This window comes from Plecotus auritus (assembly GCF_963455305.1).
Source record: "Plecotus auritus genome assembly, chromosome: 4".
Taxonomy (NCBI): Eukaryota; Metazoa; Chordata; class Mammalia; order Chiroptera; family Vespertilionidae; genus Plecotus; species Plecotus auritus.
The window spans coordinates 84505360-84526100 of record NC_137775.1 but is presented as its reverse complement, the minus strand read 5'-3'; positions in this window follow the sequence as shown (position 1 = coordinate 84526100).

The following is a 20741-nucleotide window of genomic DNA, read 5'->3' as shown; positions in this document are numbered from 1 at the left end:
TCTCCAACACTTGTTATTACTTGTCTTATTGATAATAGTCATTCTATCTAACAGGTGTGAGGTGGTATCTCATTGGAGTTTTGATTTTTATTTCCCTTATAACTAGTGAAGTTGAGCATATTTTCATATATATTTGTTGGCTATTTGTATGTCTTCTTGGGATCCTCTGCTCATTTTTTAATTGGATTGTTTGTTTGTTTGGTGTTAAGTTGTATGAGTTCTTTATATATTTTGGATATTAAGCTGTTGTTTGCAAATATCTTCTCTCATTTGGCTGGCTGCCTTTTTGATTGTTGGCAGTTTCTTTTGCTATGCAGAAGCTTTTTAGTTTGATATAGTCCTATTCATTTTTTTTCTTTACTTCCCTTGTCTTTGGGATCAACTTTATAAAGTCCTCTTTAAGACCAAGGTTCATAAGTTGAGTACCTATATTTTAGTCTATGTAATTTATTGTTTCAGGTCTTATATTAACTCAAAATGGGTCAAAGGCCTAAATATAAGACCAGTCTGTTGAAACTTTTCATTTCCTTTAGACATTTGATTGGAAATGTTGTCAGACGTGTACGCAGATTTTTGTCTCAGGAGAGAAAATTGTATTGGAAATACAGATCTGGAAGCCCTTAGTTAGCCCATATATTATATCTGGGGTCACAGGAGATGGTGAGAAACTATGTAGAGTAGGAAAGAAAGTGGAAACAGTTTAAAGAGCAAGAAGAGGAGCCTAAAAAGTAGACTGGTGGAATGACCATTAATAGATGAGGAAAGCCTTGAAGAGTAAAATAATTCAAAGATGTCAAACAAGTTCAGTACTCAGGAATATTGAGGGCCCTTGGGTAGAGAGAACTAATGAAGTGGTAAAAGGATTCTAACTTGACCTGTGTTGATTTACATCTTCAATTCAAAAGTTGAGTAAGCAGGTTAGCAACAACTTTAGATAGTGACCTCTCTTCAATAAGACATCCAAACCTAGGAAGAGGTAAAATAAAGGCTGGGTCTTAAAAAACAAGGAAGTGGTCTAAAGAAAGAGAAGTATAAAATGAAAATATACCACAGAAAGGGAACAGTATGAGAAAGCCAACTAGTCACTTTTACAAAGGCCTCAGGAGGTGAATTTTTATGTTTCATATTGTAATCTCTATGGATATTTCTTCTTTTCAAATGAAAGTTCCTTTCATCATACCTTAGCCACATTGTTCCTCTTACTTGGAAACATCTTCCCATTTCTCTTAGCTTATGTGAGTCTTAGTCTTCCTCAAACTAAAGGAGAGGTCCAATCAAATTTTTTCAATAATAACAGCTAACGCATATTTGCTTATTATATGTCAGCACTTTACATGCATTAACTTATGTAAATTCTTAAAAAGCTATGTAAGATAGGTAGTAGTATTATAGAAAGAATGTGAAAACTGTGGTATAGAGAATTTTAGTATTTAAGCTTGTTGAGTGGTGGATCTGGTATCAAACCCAGGGTCTCTGCCTCTAGATTGTGTTCTTAACCATTATAGACACTGCCTCTCTATGAAATCATCATTAAAAAAAATTATTTATCAGTTACCAATTCTACCTGAAATTCTTTTTATTTAGCTATATACATACTAGAGGCCCAGTGCACGAATTCATGCACCAGTGGGGCCCCTCTGCCTGGCCTGCAGGATTGGGCTAAAACTGGCTCTCTAACATCTCCCAAGGGGTCCCAGAGTGCGAGAGGGCACAGGCCAGGCTGAGGGACCCCACCGGTGCAAGATTGGGGCTGGGGAGGGACACAGGAGGTTGGCCAGCCAGGGAGGGACTGTAGGAGGGCTCCAGGGCATGTCTGGCCTGTCTCACTCAGTCCCGATTGGCCGGACCCCAGCAGCAATCTGACCTACCGGTTGGAGCATCTGCCCCCTGGTGGTCAGTGCACATCAGAGCAAGCGGTTGAGCGGTCTTGGCATATAATTAGCATATTATGCTTTGATTGGTTGAACAGTCGACCAGATGACTGGACACTTAGTGTATTAGGCTTTTATTATATAAGATGTATTATGTATTTTGTTTCTTCAACTACATAAAGGAAGAAAATGTACTAGATGTTTGTTGAGTTTTGTGAGCTGCATAAAGGAAGAAAATGTACTAGATGTTCATTGAGTTTTGATTGGACAATTTGCAATCTTTTTTTTTTCTTGTATAAGTACCCAAATTTCCCTAAATTCTATTTTCTTTTCATCCATTTCCACTCCTGCACTAGATGAGCCAGCTCATATTAGTCAGTATTCACCAAATTTCTTGGAAACACTGATTGATTGAAGAGAAGACACCAATTGAGTACAAACAGCGTAAATCCTTGAACTTGTGGGAGGAATTTCCACAGAGATACACTCTTGTCTACTGGCCTTAAATCTTGAAAAATATGAACTTGAAGCTCTCAAATGAACTACATGGAGCTTAAGACAGAAAAGGCTAATCTGAGAGAATCAAGAAATGATAAGGAAAGGGGATAAAGAAGAGAAAGGAGAGAAGAGTGGAAAGATAAAAAGGAGAAGAAAAAAGGGAAAAGAAAACAGAAATTAGAAAAGGGAAAAAATTATTTTGAAAATCTAAGTTTTCTGTCACTGAACTAGTCACTTTCATATAGATTATCCATTTAATATTGAGGCAGCAAACAAATGAAATGAGTAAGCTCAATCTCAGATTTAACTCCAAATTTTAGTTTTATTCACAACTTTATGCAGTTTCTTCTAAAGTATAAAAACTAGTATAATATCTAGAATTTTTATACACAGTATGCTAGATAAATTTGATTCATATTGATGATAATGGTAATATACTGATATAAGGTATACTTTTATGAACAGTATTGTTGTGAAATTTTATTCAAAAAATAAAATGTGTAGTTTGCATATTAGAAATATAATAATAGCATCTTCAATTCCTAATGATTGTTACCATATTCCACTTTTATTTAAACTATCACTCAAAACCTAGGGGATAGATTTGTTTTTAATATCAGACAAATAGCAATAAATACTGGTTATATTTTTTTCACCAGCTGTTTAGCTTCAGAGAGACAATAAGAAGAGTTATCAATAAAGCAGTATAGGAGAAGGGGTTCAACAGAAAACATATCATTTTAAATTACTGTAGGTTGATATTATAAAAGTTATTTTATAGAGCTAAGCCAAACAAATTCATGCTGATGTTTAATATCACGTTTATGTTACCAGAAGGCTGGTCAGGTTATAAATTATATTTTCTAATAATATAATTTTGTTAGAAATTATAGTAAAGTCCATAGAAAATCTTTGTTTCACTGGATTTTTTGTTCAGTCATTCAGAAAATGTTTAAAGGTGGGCTACTTAAAGATACCTTGTTCACTTTCAGAAAACCCTATATTTCAAAAGCATGTTTAATGTAGATTTTCTGAGAATATGTGTCCAGGTCAGGTCTTAGAGTGTTCCTAGATGTGTAATTTGCAACTATGCAATTAAAGGACTGAATGTGGTAAATATAAGAGCAAATATTAAAGTTTAAGTTCAGTTCCATACCCCAAAACTCCACATTCCTAGGTATTAAAGAGGCCCACCCTGGCCAGTGTTGCCAAGTGGTTAGAGTGAGTACTGGCCCACGCACCGAAGGGTCATGGGTTCCAGTCCTGGTCAAGGGCAGGGTTGCAGGTTTCATCCCAGGCCCTGGTCGGGGTATGTATGGGAAGCAACTAATCAATGTGTATCTCTCACATCGATGTTTCTCTCTCCCCTCCTTCCTTTCCACTCTCTCTAAAAATCAATGGGAAAAAATATCCTCAGGTGAGGATTAACAAACAAACAAACAAAAAATAAAGCCATTCCAGTGGTAGGATATGTGACATTATAACTCCCAGTATTTCACTACCAGAAAAATGGCATTAATTTTATACTTCAATTTCCTACAGTGGGAAAAAATGGTTGTAGTGAACATCTGTTGATTTTGCTTCTCCAGAACCATTTCCCTATGTTGTCTGGTACCAGAGAACTTTTCTCCTGTGGAAAGCCCATACAATGTGGCTCAAGCAAGCCTAACCTTTCTACCACTAAAAAGAGGGTTACTCAGTTTGACCAATCAGAATAACCCAATCACAGTCAGCCAAACCAAGCCAAATAAAATGTCCTTTATATTTTGGCCAAAGAGAGTGGCCATTTAGCTCACTTGTGAAGAAGAACACACAGAGAGTGAGCATTGAAGACATCATCTGAATAGGTTGATCCAGACAAAGCTGAATACAGCCACACCCCTCAATTTTCCAGTTATGACAGCCAGAAATTTGCCTATTGTAACTTGCAATCAAAAAGTGTTCTGACTAGGAGAAACCAGGATGGCGGCATAGGTAAGCACCTAAACTGCTGCCTCGCACAACAATTTCAAAACTACAACTAAAAGACAGAACGGACACCATCCAGAACCACAGGAAATTTGAAAAAAAAAAAAAAAGAGAGAGAGAGACAGCTGCAACAATTGTAATGTAAAAAAAATATATATATATTATACAGAGACCCAACAACAGACTAGAGGAACACAAGAATCAAGTCAAAGAATTGAAATAAAAAGAAGCAAAAAACACTCAATCAGAAAAGCAAAAAGAAAAAAAATCCAAAAAGTTGAAGATAGTGTAAGAAGCCTCTGGGACAACTTCAAGCGTACCAACATCAGAATTATGGGGGTGCCAGAAGAAGAGAGAGAACAAGATACTGAAAACCTATTTGAAGAAATAATGACTGAAAACTTCCCCCACCTGGTGAAAGAAATAGACTTACAAGTCCAGGAAGCGCACAGAACCCCAAACAAAAAAAAATCCAAAGAGGACCACACCAAGACACATCATAATTAAAATGCCAAGAGCAAAAGACAAAGAGAGAATATTAAAAGCAGCAAGAGAAAAACAGTTAGTTACCTACAAGGGAGCACCCATACGATTGTCAGCTGATTTCTCAACAGAAACTATGCAGGCCAGACGGGAGTGGCAAGAAATATTCAATGTGATGAATAGCAAGAACCTACAACCAAGATTACTCTACCCAGCAAAGCTATCATTCAGAATTGAAGGGCAAATAAAGAACTTCACAGATAAGAAAAAGCTAAAGGAGTTCATCACCACCAAACCAGTATTATATGAAATGCTGATAGGTATTCTTAAAGAAGATGAAGAGTAAAGATAAAAATTATGAACAACAAATACATATCTACCAACAAGTGAACCTAAAAATCAAGTGAATTAAAAACCTGAGGAACAGAATAATCTGGTGAATATAATAGAATCAGGGGCATAGAAAGGGAGTGGACTGATAATTCTCAGGGGGAAAGGGGTGGGGGGGTTCAGGAAGAGACTGGACAAAAATCATACACCTATGGATGAGGACAGTGGCGGGGGAGGTAAGGGCAGAAGGTGGGGTGGGAACCAGGTGGAGGGGAGCTATGGGGGGGGAAAGGAGAAACAATTGTAATAATCTGAATAAAGATTTATTAAAAAAATAAAAAATAAAGTGTTCTGACTAAAACAGATAGAACTAGTTGAAGTACAGTTAAAATTATTTTCTAATGACTTTTCTAAGGACTAAAGAGTTACAAATCAAGACACTGAGTAAGATACCATCTCAAGTATTTGTGAGTCTCTAATTAGAAATTATGGAATAAAAGTTATCACTAGTGAGTTACAGAACTCCCTTAAAAGACACTGGCTATGATAATAACTTAAGAAACATTTTTACTTTTATAGTAATTCCTGACTTGGGGATTGGTATTGAAAAATTACATATGTTTTTAAAAGAAACTACATATGAAAAGCATCAAGAGGTTTTTAAAACCTCTCAGTTTGCATCTCATCTTACTTTAGATTTTAATAACATCTATAAAATTAAACTGTGTTCTATATCAAAACAACTCAGCCAAACAATGTGGAAAAGAATAAGGTTTCTGGAGGAGCAGGTAATTCTAAAGCCTCCAGTGTTTTTTCTAAATTCCTCACTTTAAATCATGTTTAGACATCTGAGCAACTAAACCATTGGACATGTCTCAATGTCAATTGAGTTAAATAATCATAAATTAAGCCTTAATTATGTACTGAAACAGTGCTAGAACTTAGCATTAAGAAACTAATTAAAATGCAGTTCCAAAATGTAAGAATCTAGTCCTCAAGCTTGGAATGCAGAAATGCAAAGCAGAATTTACAATCAAGTGATAGTAATTGTATCATGAATATGCACAACAGAAATCAGAAGATAATCAACTCTCTTTAGGGGAAATAGGGAAAGATAGCTTTGAGCTGATCTTTAGACTGAGTTCCCTAGTATGAGGGTTTCATGGCAGAAAGAAAAGTATGTCAAAGGCTTAATGTCATGAAGATATAGCATAGTTTATTTTGAGTTATAAAGAGATTGGTATTGCCACAAAGTGATACACACGGAGAACTAGCTAGAGACAAGACTGGTGAGAAAGTCAGAGTCCACATCTTAAAGAATCCTTATGTTGTGTAGTATTTGGGGACTTTATTCTCAGAGAATGGAGAATGAAACTAACAAAGTTTGTAAGTATATATAAGACAGTTCTTTTCAGCATTGATTGTTCTATTGAACAATGGACACATCCAGCCTTTTTCTCAAGATGACACTGGTTAAAGTTTACAGTTCATCCGTGTAATGATATGCTACAGGAAAATTTTACATTCTTTCTATAAATTAAGCATAGAAAGATATACATGATAATATATGTTAAAGGAGACGAGTTTCAACACACTATGTATTGATCCCAGTTCTATTCCCATTACCCCTTTACGGTGATGTGTGTGTGTGTGCGTGTGTGTACGCACGCGCATGTGTGCATGTTTCCTTTCTCCTCCACTTTCTTGACTTTTAAAATGAGCAGGCACTATTTTTTAAAGGATAAAAATAATAAAGCCATTGCCATTTTTATTTCTGTAAAATATTTAGAAGTTGGATTCTGTTGTCCAGTACTTTGATCCAGTGGAGTAGGGAGATAAATATTACACTCATTAAAAGGTGCTCTACAAAGTATTCAGTGATCATGAGTGGTACCCAAAATATGCTCATTTGATGTCACCACTAATATATCCAATAACCAAAGCCAGATATATGAGAATTATTCTTGACTCTTTTAATCACTCTCCCTTCCATATTAAACATCTACTATTGTAAGAGTATACAATGTTATATCTATAAAATATTATAGTCATTCATTTCTCTTTATCACCATTACTACAGCTATAACTTAAGCATTTACTATCTTATTACTGAAATAATTCCTAACTAGTCTCCCTTTCAACAATCTTGTCATTATCAAAGTCCTGTCATAAAGTTACCCCTCACACAGTTACTAAATAAATGGCAAAGAACACAAAACTGAAATTTCATTCCCTATTTAAAGCCCTTTTGTGTCACACTATCATGGCATAGAGTCTGGATTTGTTAGCATGACAAACAAGATTGTTCATGCCTAAGTCTCTGAATTCTCTAGCTTCATTTTGCACCAATCTCTACCTGATACTTCATGTGTCAATAGATCATTTCTGCTAGTAACTTCCCAACACATGAGACTATTTCTTACATCTATGCCTTTGCTTAAGAGCCTGACCTCCATTTCTAGAACTTCCTGGCCCCAATCTCATCTAGTCTAGTCATCATTTACTAGTAAAACTCCATTCAATGACCACCTCTTTCTAATCATACACCCACACCAGCTTAAGTTGGAGCTTTGTGCCTTGGCTTGTTGTTTTAAATATCCTGTCCACACTGTTACTGTAGCAACATATATTATTTGTAACTGTCATTATGTCCAACATTTGGGTTGGGTAAATATAAATAATTTTGAAAAATATCTCTTATTAAACCTTATAGCTCCTCCTTTATTATATCATCTCAACAGTAGAAGGCTACATTTTTTAAGGATCCTAATTCCTGGTAAAAGAGTCTTTAAAATTCAAAAATCAGCACAAAGTCCTGTCATAAAGTTGGCCTTGAATAAATAGAAACTGCCATTATTTTTATTATCATTTCTACATAGAGTAATAATCAAAATCAAACAATTTAATCTGAGAAAGCCATATTCAAATACTATCTCCAGAACTTAGTTGGTCTGTTAATTTTGCTCAAGTTAGGAACACTGATTTTTCTTATATGTAAAGAAAGAGCTTTGCCCAGCTGGTGTCGTTCAGTGGTTGAGTGTCGACCTATGAATCAGGAGATAATGGTTGGATTCCTGGTCAGGGTACATGCCCTGGTTTCAAGCTAGTTCCCAGTAGGAAGCCTATCGGAGGTAGCTGATTAATGATTCTCTCTCATCATCAATGTTTCTATCTCTCTCCCTCTCCCTTCTTCTCTCTGAAATCAATCTACACTAATAAAATGGTAATATGCTAATTCAACTGGACAGACCAGACATCTTCTGGTCTATCCGGTCCTCCTTCCAGACAAAGCCATGGTGGCGGGGGCCGAGGCAGAGGTGGTTAGGGGCAATCAGACTGGCAGGGGAGGGCAGTTAGGGGCAATCAGGCCGGCAGGGGAGGGCAGTTAGGGGAGATCAGGCAGGCAGGTGAGCAGTTAGGAGCCAGCAGTCCCAGATTGGAGAGGGTGCAGGCCAGGCTGAAGGACCCCCCCAACACCCGTGCACAAATTTCATGCACCAGTCCTCTAGTAAAAACATAATTTAAAAAAAGAAAGAAAGAGCTTTGTTTTGCCAAGTACTGTAATAGCAATTAAATTAAATCATGGACAAGAACTCAAATAACAATTCTTGAATCCTAATTATTAGAGTAAAAAGGGTTGTAGAAAAATCCCAAAGTGCTTCTAATATATATGAAAAATGTTATACAAAGGCTTTTTTTTTTTACTATTTGCATTAGTAAAATCTATTTTAGGCAAGTATAGTCAGTACCCATGCTTAGAAAGATTGTAGAAAAGCAAACAAGCAAAACACAAGATTCACAGAAGAGGACCAAAAGAATTAATGGAATGAAATACTAATATAGAATCGACAATAAAGGTTAAAACAATAATGGCTGTTGAATTACTTGAAAACGAAAGGTTGGTCTGTAACTTTATCAGTGACTTCAAGTACATAAAGTTTTTGTTTCTTTTTTTGTTTCAAATAATGGAGGAATATTTTATGCTTTTAGAGAGTTCCAAGTGAGTGGCAGTTAACATTAATGAAAAATGGATTTGAGTGCAAGAGGAGGCCCTTCCCCCGGCTGCTGGCACCGGCTTCCCTCCAGCACCCGGGACCCAGGCTTCCTTCCAGCCGCTGGCAGGCACCCAGGACCAGGCTTCCCTCACAGCCCTGGCTTCATCCGGAAGGTCGTCTGGAAGGATGTCCAGTCTAATTAGCATATTATGCTTTTATTGTTATAGATATATCTCAGTCTGCCATGTTTGTTAAATAACCTTGTAATCTGATAAACTCTGAGCAAAAGTTACACCTAGTGAGTAAGAGGCATTGTGTCTGCAAATTACTCTTAAACATTTTAGGAAGAACAAAGTGTGTGTGTGTGTGTGTAGAGAGAGATAAAAATTTATAAAGCAAATGTCATAAAATGTTTATACTTAGGGAGTCTCAGTATAGCATATATAAGAATTCTCTGAAATTTTTTGCAAGTCTAAAAATATGTTTTAAAATGACCCCCTATGGGGAGGATCCAAGGTGGCGATGTAGGTAAACACCTAAACTGCTACCTCACACAACAATTTCAAAACTACAACTAAAAGACAAAACGTCTATCACCCAGAACCACGGGAAAGCTGGCTGAGTGGAAGTTCTACAACTAGAAGGAAAGAGCAAACAGCATTGAGAGGTGCACAAGCGCTGAAAAGCTGAGGTACAGAGGCGCGCAAATCGGGCTGGCGACGGGCGTCTGGGTGCGCTGCTTTTTTCAACCCGAAGGGAGACAAGCTCCCAATTACTCCAAACTCCAGTTTCTGGGGAGACACGGGGGACCCAAACTCCTACGGGGAGAAGCTGGACTGTCTGCCGTGGGGTCGGAAAGTGAGGGTGGCTTGCTTGCAGGGCTGCGCGCAGGACTAATTGTTTACTGTGCTGGGGCGTGGGACATGGGGACACGGTCGGAGACGCAGAGCTGGCTAACTGGCAGCCAGTGCTGTTTGCCACACCCTAGCCTAGTCACACCCTGAGACCCCGCCCCGCACAATCTACAAACCCACCCAAGCTTTAAGCAGTGGCTTTAGCATATGAATGACCTGCCCTATGGCAGCTTAACCTAGCAAACTTGCAGCCCAGGTCAGACAGCTCCAAAACCTCCAAACCCCAAGCAAAGAGGAGAAAACTGTAGTTCTCGCTGTAGCGCCTGCTGGGTAGCCTCAGACAGTAGCTGACCTGCACCTCATTAGAGATCCAGAAGCCAGTATACCTAGTGGTCAGTGTGAGACACCAGATTTCAACTCCTCACATCCATAAGTGACACATTCAAGAGGCAGACTCAGTGAGCACCAAAGCCCCACTGAAACAAGTCCTGCCCCATAAGCATGTCTCCAGCGCAGCTGTTCTTCCATTATAGACACAGCGGGTCCTCACAGCCAATTGGCCTGGAGGTCAATTCCTCCCAGTGTACTGACAGCAATCAAGGCTTAACTACACCAAGACTTTGCACTCAGCCCACAAAGGGGTGTACCAAAGGCGTCCACCTCAGGTCATTGGGGAGGCTGAGCTACTGGCCCCTATAGGTCACCTACCACACAAAGCCACTCCATCAACACAGGGAAGCAGCAAAATGCGGAGACAAAGAAACATGTCACGAAAGAAAGAAATGGAGGAAAGCAAACTACCGGACGACATGGAGTTCAGAACCACATTTATAAGGTTACTCAAGAATCTTCTAAAAACCGCTGAGGAACCAGTGAGACCTTTAAGGATCTTAATGAGAATGCAAAAAAAAAAAAAAAAAAAATGGAAAAGGACCAGTCAGAAATTAAGCATACACTGTCTGAAATAAAGAATATACAGAAATTCAACTGTAGATCAACGTACCCCAAGAATCAAACCAAAGATCTGAAATATGAGGAAACAAAAAACACCCAACCAGAAAAACAAAAAGAAAAAAGAATCCAAAAATATGAAGATAGTGTAAGGAGCCTCTGGGACAACTTTAAGTGTACCAACATCTGAATTTTTGGGGTGCCAGAAGAAGAGAGAGAGCAAAATATTGAAAACCTATTAGAAGAAATAATGATAGAAAACTTTCCCTACCTGGTGAAAGAAATAGACTTACAAGTTCAGGAAGCTCACAGAACCCCATACAAGAGGAACCCAAAGAGGACCACACCAAGACACATCATAATTAAAATGCCAAGGGCAAAAGACAAAGAGAGAATCTTGAAAGCAGCAAGAGAAAAACAGTTAGTTACCTACAAGGGAGCACCCATACGACTGTCAGCTGATTTCTCAACAGAAACTATGCAGGCTAGAAGGGAGTGGCAAGAAATATTCAAAGTGATGAACAGCAAGAACCTACAACCAACATTACTCTACCCAGCAAAGCTATCATTCAGAGTTGAAGGTCAGATAAAGAGCTTCACAGACAAGAAAAAGCTAAAGGAGTTCATCACCACCAAACCAGGATTACATGAAATGCTTAAGGGTATTCTTTAAGAAGAGGAAGAAGAAGAAAAAGGTAAAGATAAAAATTATGAATAACAAAATGACATCAAATACATACCTACCAACAAGTGAATCTAAAAATCAAGTGAATAAAAAATCTGAAGAACAGAATGGACTGGTGAATATAATAGAATCAGGGACATAGAAAGGGAGTGGACTGACAATTCTCAGGGGGAAGGGGGTGTGAGGGGTGCGGGAAGAGATTGGACAAAAATCTTACACCTATGGATGAAGACAGTGGCGGGGGGTAAGGGCATGGGGTGGGGTGGAGAATCAAGTGGAGGGGAGCTATGGGGGTAAAAAAAAAAAAAAAAGAGGAACACCTGTAATAATCTGAACAATAAAGATTTATTTAAAAAAAATAAATAAATAATAAAATAAAATGACCCCCTATGTACCTATTGTATAAAACTAGATGTTTCATGTTTTACCTTAAAGAATATGTGGTACATGTCTTGTAAGTATCAATGAGTCAAGCACAGGAATTCTTTTGAATTTAGGGTAAGAGGAAACAACATTAGCTAACCTATTGGTTTTTTATTGCCAGAGACAAGAGGTTTTCTGAAGCTCTGGGGAAATTAACACTTGAGTCCTTGCAGAAACCCTACAGATTACATGTCCTGTGGGTTTGTTGCTCTGAATCAAATTCCCTACGATGAAATAGAGGTTTCAGAGAAGGTGCCAAAGGAAGCCTTTTATGTGTGTATCCATACACCCTAAAATGTCCACTATGCATTTACTCCTAGCATCAGAAACAGGAAATGCAAAAACAGCTGGAGATGAAGTTTGATGAGAAAGTCCACCATCTTGATACTTTTGCTTTTCTTTCCATTTATCTCTTACTCTCTTAAGCTTATTTGAATGCATCTAAACCCCATATTCCACTATATTACTTTGATATCATTTGCATAGTTTTTAGTGCACCAGTTTGTTTCCTTTTGTCTTTCCTCAAAAACAAACTAAATTTGAAAATCAAATCAGAATTAATAAGTGTTAGGACAGGTCAGTGTTACCAAATACAGAAGGAAAGAGAGGGGAAAGTGATGAAATTTGACAATATTTATAAATAGGAAGGAGTAGGAAATAGCAGAGAAATGAGAAAGAGATAAATTATGTTTGTCTTATCACATCCATTTCTCTTCCATATGTTGTATATCACTTCTAGCAGTTACCATACTGCAGCTCCAAGATAGTGGGAAGAAAAGGATTTCCTTAGAGACTGAGGCTCTCCACTGGTTCTCATCTCTTCTTCACCTGCCCACATTTAGAAGAACAAAAACACACAACAGCAACTAAAAGTTTACATTGGACCATCTCTTCCCCCTCCAGGCCTTATTGTTAGGCAGAATTTGTTTGAGCCTATGGAAACGTTTTAATGTTAATTTGTTCATGGTTTCTATCACACTCTCTTACTAAGGTACTAAAAAGGGAATTTACAGAAATTCATGGCGTGCCATTAGCAAGTTATTCACAAATGTTAAAGAAATGAATATGACAATGGATTGCAGACTATTCTTCAACTAATTTTGTTCACTGGCTGTTACAGAAGATTAGTCATAGTCCAAGTGTGTATGACAAGTAAAAAAAATTCAAATTCTTAACATGTAGGTCCCAGACTCAAACCATTACATCAATCTGATATCCATGAAAACCTCCATGTTTTTCCATGTGCAACTCCATCCTCAATTGCTAGCCTCCAATACCTATTTGATTGTGACTCATTAAGATGTATAAATATTCCATTTCCATATTCCATGGCTTAGAATACATTTTTGTTAACTATAAATAACATAAATGTATTTACAAGGATATATTAGACCTGCACATTTAGATCAAGTTATTTTGTCTGATTTGGGCCCCTCTAAAACTCTATGTTCTCATCTCTGCAGAATAAGTCTGAGGGTAAGGTTGCCATATAAATAGCAGCCACTTGTGGTCTTCTCAGAGGCTTAATCTCTGAAGAACATTATGAGCCAAGAACAACTGAGACTACTGAATTTAATCAGAGGCTTTTAAAAAAATTTTTTTAAGATCAAGGAATTCTATTCATGCAGAATATGTGTATTAATCAGCTCAGGGTGCCATAAAAACAAATTCTGTAGATATTTGGATGACTTAACAATAGAAATTTGTTTTCTCACAGTTCTGGAGGCTGGAAGTCCAAGATCAGGATGCCAGCATGGTCAGCTCTGTTGGAACTCTGTTCCTGCCTACAGATGGCACCTTCTCTGTGTATCCTCTTAAGTCAGAGAAAAAGAGAGACTGCAAGCTCTCTGGTATTTCTTCTCATAAGGGCACTAGTCCTATCATGAGAGCTCCACCCTCATGAGTTAATCTAAACTCCCAAAGGCCCGATCTCCAAATACAATTCATAGGAAGTTAGGGCTTCAACACATAAATTGAGGAGGAGAGGACACTTCATTTCATAGCCATAAGCTAGAATTAACTGGGTTTTGGCAGCCACATCACACTGCTGGCTTATCTTGAAGTCAATGGAACAGGGGAGCCCCAAGTCTTTTTCTCATTCCCATCCTTTATTTGGGCTAGAATTAATAGTGTATACCACTATAATAATCAACGTTCCATTTTACATTTTTGTATCTTATCCATTAGTCCAGGATTTTTGTAGCTCTGTGGTAGAAGAATCCTCCCAGCTTTTTATTATCTTCATATGTAATAAGCTTGCTTTTCATATGTCCATCCGAGTAATTTGCAACAATAGCAAATTTAAAGAGAAGAGGAGAGAAATCTAGGGCCTACCCAGGGAACTTTCCTTATTGTTACATAAACCCATCATCAACATCCTTTTGGTTCTGTCATTCGATAAGTCCACCAAGATATAATCATGTATATTTTGTATTTTATCTTACCCATAGGAATATTGTCAGGTATCTTATAAAATGCCTTCAAAATTCAAAGCATGTCTATGCCTTTTTTTACCTTTTATTTCAGTAACCCTGACAAAATTTCAAATGAGATAGACTAATAGATTTTGCTTTTAGTAAATTAATGCTAACCTTTTGTTAAATATTCTTCTCTCTAACTCTATGAATCTATCCTAATCTAACTCTAATCTGCAATGGCATTTAGTTTAATTCAAATTCCTGCAACATTTATGCTTCAGTGAAGGATTCTATGATAGAAATGTTGCTCATATTTTTCTCTATCTAGATTTAATTTATGTAGTTTATATCTATAAAATAATTTTGGAAGTATTTTCTACATGGCTTGAAACTGGACTGAACATTTAAGAAGCTCTTCAAAAGTGGTTACTTTTTTCAACACCCGGTAATTTTCCGAGTACAAGTCTTTTACCTCCTTGGTTAAATTTATTCCTGAGTAGCTTAATGATATTTGTTGCAATGGTAATTGGATTGTTATTAGTTTCTCTTCCTGGGAATTCATTATTGGTGTATAAAAGTTGATTTCTGGGTGTTAATTTTGTATCCTGCTACAATGCCAGATTCATTTATTAAATCTAGTAGGTTTTTGGTGGGGTCTTTAGGGTTTTCTATGTACAATATCAAGTCATCTGCGAATAATGACAGTTTACTTCTTCCTTCCAATTTGGATGCCTTTTATGTTTTCTTCTTGTCTGATCATTGTGGCTAAAAGAATGAGAAAAGCATTCTCATTCTTTTAGCCACAAAAAAGCATCCAATGGAGCAGCTGTGGGAGGTTAGCTTTTAGTTATGGAAGAAAGCAACTGGTGCAGAAATTTTTAGTAAGAGTTATAAGCATTCAGGAGGCAGAGCAGAGGATGGGGTACATAGCATAGACAACTAAAGAACATATAGGGAGAAATAAGGGGGAGATTCGGAAAAGAATCAGGGAAGACCAATAGTGTTGATTCAATTACAACTTGGGAATCATTAAAGGTTGGGTGAAAAGCACAAATTAAATTGGATAAAGAAAATCTGTTAAGAGAAAGACAAACAAGTGGTAAAATAATTTTTAAACATACCACATTTCAAATACCCCATAGATATAAAATTGTGGTTAACTTGTCAAATGTTGTCTCATGAGGTTATTATTCTGAGTAAGTTGAAAACTATAGGATGGTGAACTTGGAGAAGATGAGGACACAACTGATATTATCGATTCTTATTTCCTCTGAGTTTTCAGAACTGTGCTGATGTAATTTCACTCATAGCTTGACCCTCTACCCCTCCTTTAGCTATAGTATTTCTATTCTCTTATCATCTTTAGCTTATTTTTCCCAATTAAGATTTTGTGAGAAAAACTGACTGTGCAATAGAAATGTTTGTAAACCACTGATTCTCTACCAGATAACCTCCAACTCACTATTTCAGTTAATTTCTTGTGTAGTGCAGTTCAGCTCTCCAGCCCCTAACCCAAATAATGCATAGGTTCATGTTTGCTTACACAGAAATTCACTAAGCTGATTTGCTAATAAAGGACCATCGACTTGAAATTTCCACCATTTAACAGGAAAGCACCCGAGGGCTCTTTGAAATGAGTTTTCAAATTTTCAGAAAGGTTCTCCCCAGGTATCTACAACAAAACCCTAACTATCCTGAGTTTTATTTTATCATTCCAAAATATCAATTTATAACAACTACAGACACAACTAAACAAAACAAACAAAAACAGATATGATAAAGTTGTTCCCCAATTATCAAAAACCCATTTTATTGACAAACTCTACAGATTGCTCAGCCCTACTATCAACCTTATGAGAATATATACCGTAAGCACAAATTTAAAATGTTACTCTTCTATTACCTTGTATCAGCGATTTTGAACTGGTGTGCTGCAAGAGGCACGAGGGTGTGCCGCACTGACCTCTTTTCCCTTAGATTGTCAAATAAAAAATTGACAATAGCCAACACAACAAGAGCCATCAGGTGTGAGAGAATCAAAATTATGCCTATTTTTTTGTCAGATCAAAGTTATACCTATTTTATTGTTGGAGGCTGTCTGATAGAGAATTGTGCTCTAGAATTGTAGTAATTAGTTTATGTGTGCCATGAGATTTAAAAAAAAAAAAAGGTTGAAAATTGGTATATAAATCACTTTTGCTCAACTTTGAAGGTAGGGGCTTGTGGAACCTAGAGTTAGAAAAAAAGCAGAAGGAGAATAAAGAGTCTTTCCTCTATGAAGGGGGGAAAAATCCACTGGCTTAATCTCTAGTTACCAAAGGAACATGGTTCTCTCCTTTCTCTGTGGACCTGCCACTCAGATTTATGGGGACAATATTTCCTGGGTCTTTAGATTTATGCCTGATACTGACGTTGCACAGACAGCCATTTACATTTCTTTAGAAGACTTTTTAACTCTGTAGCTCTAAAACTGCTTTTGAGCAAAGGCGAATTAGGTAACTTTGAAGATCAAAGTGTTGCATTTTGTGCTTCTTCCTTACCAGTGCTATACCGTGTATAGTTGACACAGCCTGAAGTTACAACATGATATACCATATGTGTGTTTAAGGTGGAGAACAAAATCAACCTGGAGGAACTGGCAGTCACCTTCAACATACCAATTTGTGACAACTCTTGACTTTCCCCTTTTCTTCAAGAGCCGGAAGGTGGCACCTGACTACTAATTTTAATATTTGAGTTTATGTCATTAAAATATATTATGCTTAGATTGAGGATTTAAACTTTTTATTATTAAGTATAAGACTAGCTACAGCAAATGAACCCTCTGGAGAACAAAAAATGATCCGAAGCAAGAAATATGACAAGGCAATAAGGCCATCCATCTTCACATTCACAGAGGAGATCAGGACTATCTTCCAGTGATTATGAGGTAAATATTTTTATAAAGATTTTTACAGGGATTTGAACTGTTTAAATAACAGTAAGACTGTTAAAATGGGAAGATAATAAAATATACATTATCTTTTAAATGACTATGACTTGAGCTTAAATTTTAGAGATCTAATCGAATGGGAAGAAATGCAAGGAAATGATCCTTTAACCTAGAAGGCCCATAATCTTTTCTTTTCAGTTGAGAGAGCCTACGATTTTGTTCACTGTGACTTACTGATCACAGCATTAGTAAAATTGTGAAAGAATAAATAGGAAAACATAGATAAAATGTTTTAAAGATGTTCCTTTTTTATAATGTCATCAAACTTCTAAATATTCATTTATTCATTGAAAAAATACTTTTTGTTGCCATTCTGTACAAGGTCTCTGTACTCAGCATGCTGGCTATAAAGAAGAACAAGCCATGATCTTTGTCCTTAAGTTACCCATACGTAGACTAGAAGGCTGTCACAGAGAGAATCAAAATATAATGCAATGTGGCCCTGCTGGTGTGGCTCGGTGGTTGAGCATCAACCTATGAACCAGAAGGTCACTGTTCGATTCTCGGTCAGAGCATATACTTGGGTTGTGGGCTCCATCCGCAGTGTGGGGCCTGCAGGAGGCAGCCAGTCTATGATTCTCTCTCATCATTGATGTTTCGCTCTCTCTCACCCCACTTCCTCTCAGAAATCAATAAAAATATATATATATTTTTTTATGTAATGCAGTGAGGACAATGACAGACAAATGCAAAACTATGAGGAAAGCTAAGAGCTAGGCTTCCCCTGAGGAATACAGTGAGAGCAAGTAGGGAAGTCAGGGAAGGCTTCCTAAAAATCAGGGCCTGAACTGAATCTCAAAACATTAGCAGGAATTCTGCAAAAGCAAGTAGGTTAAGAAGGTAGAAATGGCATTGTAGGTAAATGTACTTCAGCAGTGTGTGTGGGTGTGGGTGGGGGAAGGAGGGAGGGCGGGGAGGTTCCTTATGTGCTACATTAAAGAGTTTGATGTTAACCCTATAAGAGTTAGGACTCCTTTGAGAGGTTACACACCAACAGGAAACATGATTAAATTTGAGTTATAAAAGATCGCTCTGGTGGCAGAATGGAGAGTTCATCACAACAGGAGAAGGCTGGAGGCAGGCAGACGAGTCAGGAATCTATAGCATGACATGAGAATAGTTAAACCAGAGCAGTATTATAAGGACAAAGAGAAGGGAAGCTCTCCAGAAGAATTTGTGGCAGGAAATTGGCAAGATTTCATAATATATATAGTACAGTGTATAAGAAAGTTAAGGTCTAAGGGAGAAACCAAGATGGCAGCCATAGGTAAACACCTAAACTGCTGCCTCACACAACAATTTCAAAACTATAACTAAAAGACAAAACGGACATCATCCAGAACCACAGGAAGGCTGGCTGAGGGGAAATTCTACAACTAGAAGGAAAGAGAAAAGCACACTGAGACTCAGAGGAGCTGCAGGAGGCAGAGATACTGAGACTCACGCGGAGAGACTGGCAACTGAGTGTGCGGCTGTCTTTCTCAAGCAGGAGGGAGACAAAAGCTCCTGACTGCGCTGAACTCCAGTTCTGGGCAAGACTCTGGGGACCCAGACTCATTCGGGGTGAAACTGGACTATCTGGCAGTGGGAGGAACTCGAGGGCAGCTTTCTCTCAGAGGTGCTTGCAGGGATTACCACAGGACACTGAGACACAGGGGCCTATTAGGGCAGAGCTGACGGAAAACCAATGCTGTCTGTTCCGCCCTGAGACTCCACCCCATCCAAGCTGAGCAGAGAGGCTTTTTGCAAGTCTTATCTCATAAGGGTGTCTCCAGCACAGAAGTTCTCCCAGCGTAGACACAGCTGATCCTCACAGCCAATTGGCCTGGAGGTCAATTCCTCCCAGTAATACCAACAACAATCAAGGCTTAACTACAACAAGGCTGTGCACACAGCCCACAAAGGGGTGCACCAAGAGTGTCCACCTCAGGTAACTGGGGAGGCTGAGCCAGTGGGCTCTATAAGACATCTAGCACACAAAGCCACTCTATCAACTCAGGGAAGCAGCCAAAATGCGGAGACAAAGAAACAGATCACAAATGAAAGAAATGGAGGAAAGCAAACGACTGGATATAGAGTTCAAAACCACAGTTATAAGGTTTTTCAAGAATTTTCTAGAAAATGCCAATAAATTTTGCGATACCCTCAAGGATATGAAAAAGGACCAACTAGAAATTAAGCATACACTGACTGAAATAAAAAATATTATACAGAGATCTAACAGCAGAGGAGAGGATCACAAGAATCAAGTCAAAGATTTGAAATACAAAGAAGCAAAAAACACTCAATCGGAAAAGCAAAAAGAAAAAGGAATCCAAAAGTATGAAGATAGTGTAAGGAGCCTCTGGGACAACTTCAAGCGTACCAACATCAGAATTATGGGGGTGCCAGGAGAAGAGAGAGAGCAAGATACTGAAAACCTATTTGAAAAAATAATGACCAAAAACTTCCCCCACCTGGTGAAAGAAATAGACTTACAAGTCCAGGAAGCACACCGAACCCCAAACAAAAGGAATCCAAAGAGGACCACACCAAGACACATCATAATTAAAATGCCAAGAGCAAAAGACAAAGAGAGAATCTTGAAAGCAGCAAGAGAAAAACAGTTAATTACCTACAAGGGAGCACCCATACGATTGTCAGCTGATTTCTCAACAGAAACTATGCAGGCCAGATGCAAGTGGCAACAAATATTCAAAGTGATGAATAGCAAGAACCTACAACCAAGATTACTCTACCCAGCAAAGCTATCATTCAGAATTGAAGGTCAGATAAAGAGCTTCCCAGATAAGAAAAAGCTAAAGGAGTTCATCACCACCAAACCAGTATTATATGAAATGCTGAAAGGTATTCTTTAAGAAGAGGAAGAAGAAGAAAAAGGTAAAGATAAAAATTATGAACAACAAATATATATCTATCAACAAGTGAATCTAAAAATCAAGTGAATAAAAAAATCTGATGAACAGAATAAACTGGTGAATATAATAGAATCAGGGGCATAGAAAGGGAGTGGACTGACAGTTCTCGGGGGGAAAGGGGTGTGGGGGTGCGGGAAGAGACTGGACAAAAATCGTACACCTATGGATGAGGACAGTGGCGGAGGGGGTAAGGGCAGAGGGTGGGGTGGGAACCGGGCAGAGGGTAGCTATGGGGGAAAAAAGAGAAACAATCGTAATAATCTGAACAATATTTATTTATTTTTTTTTTTTTAAAAAGAAAGTTAAGGTCTATAGCAATTTATTGTAGAGCTGCTGGATGGAAAGCAATACCATCC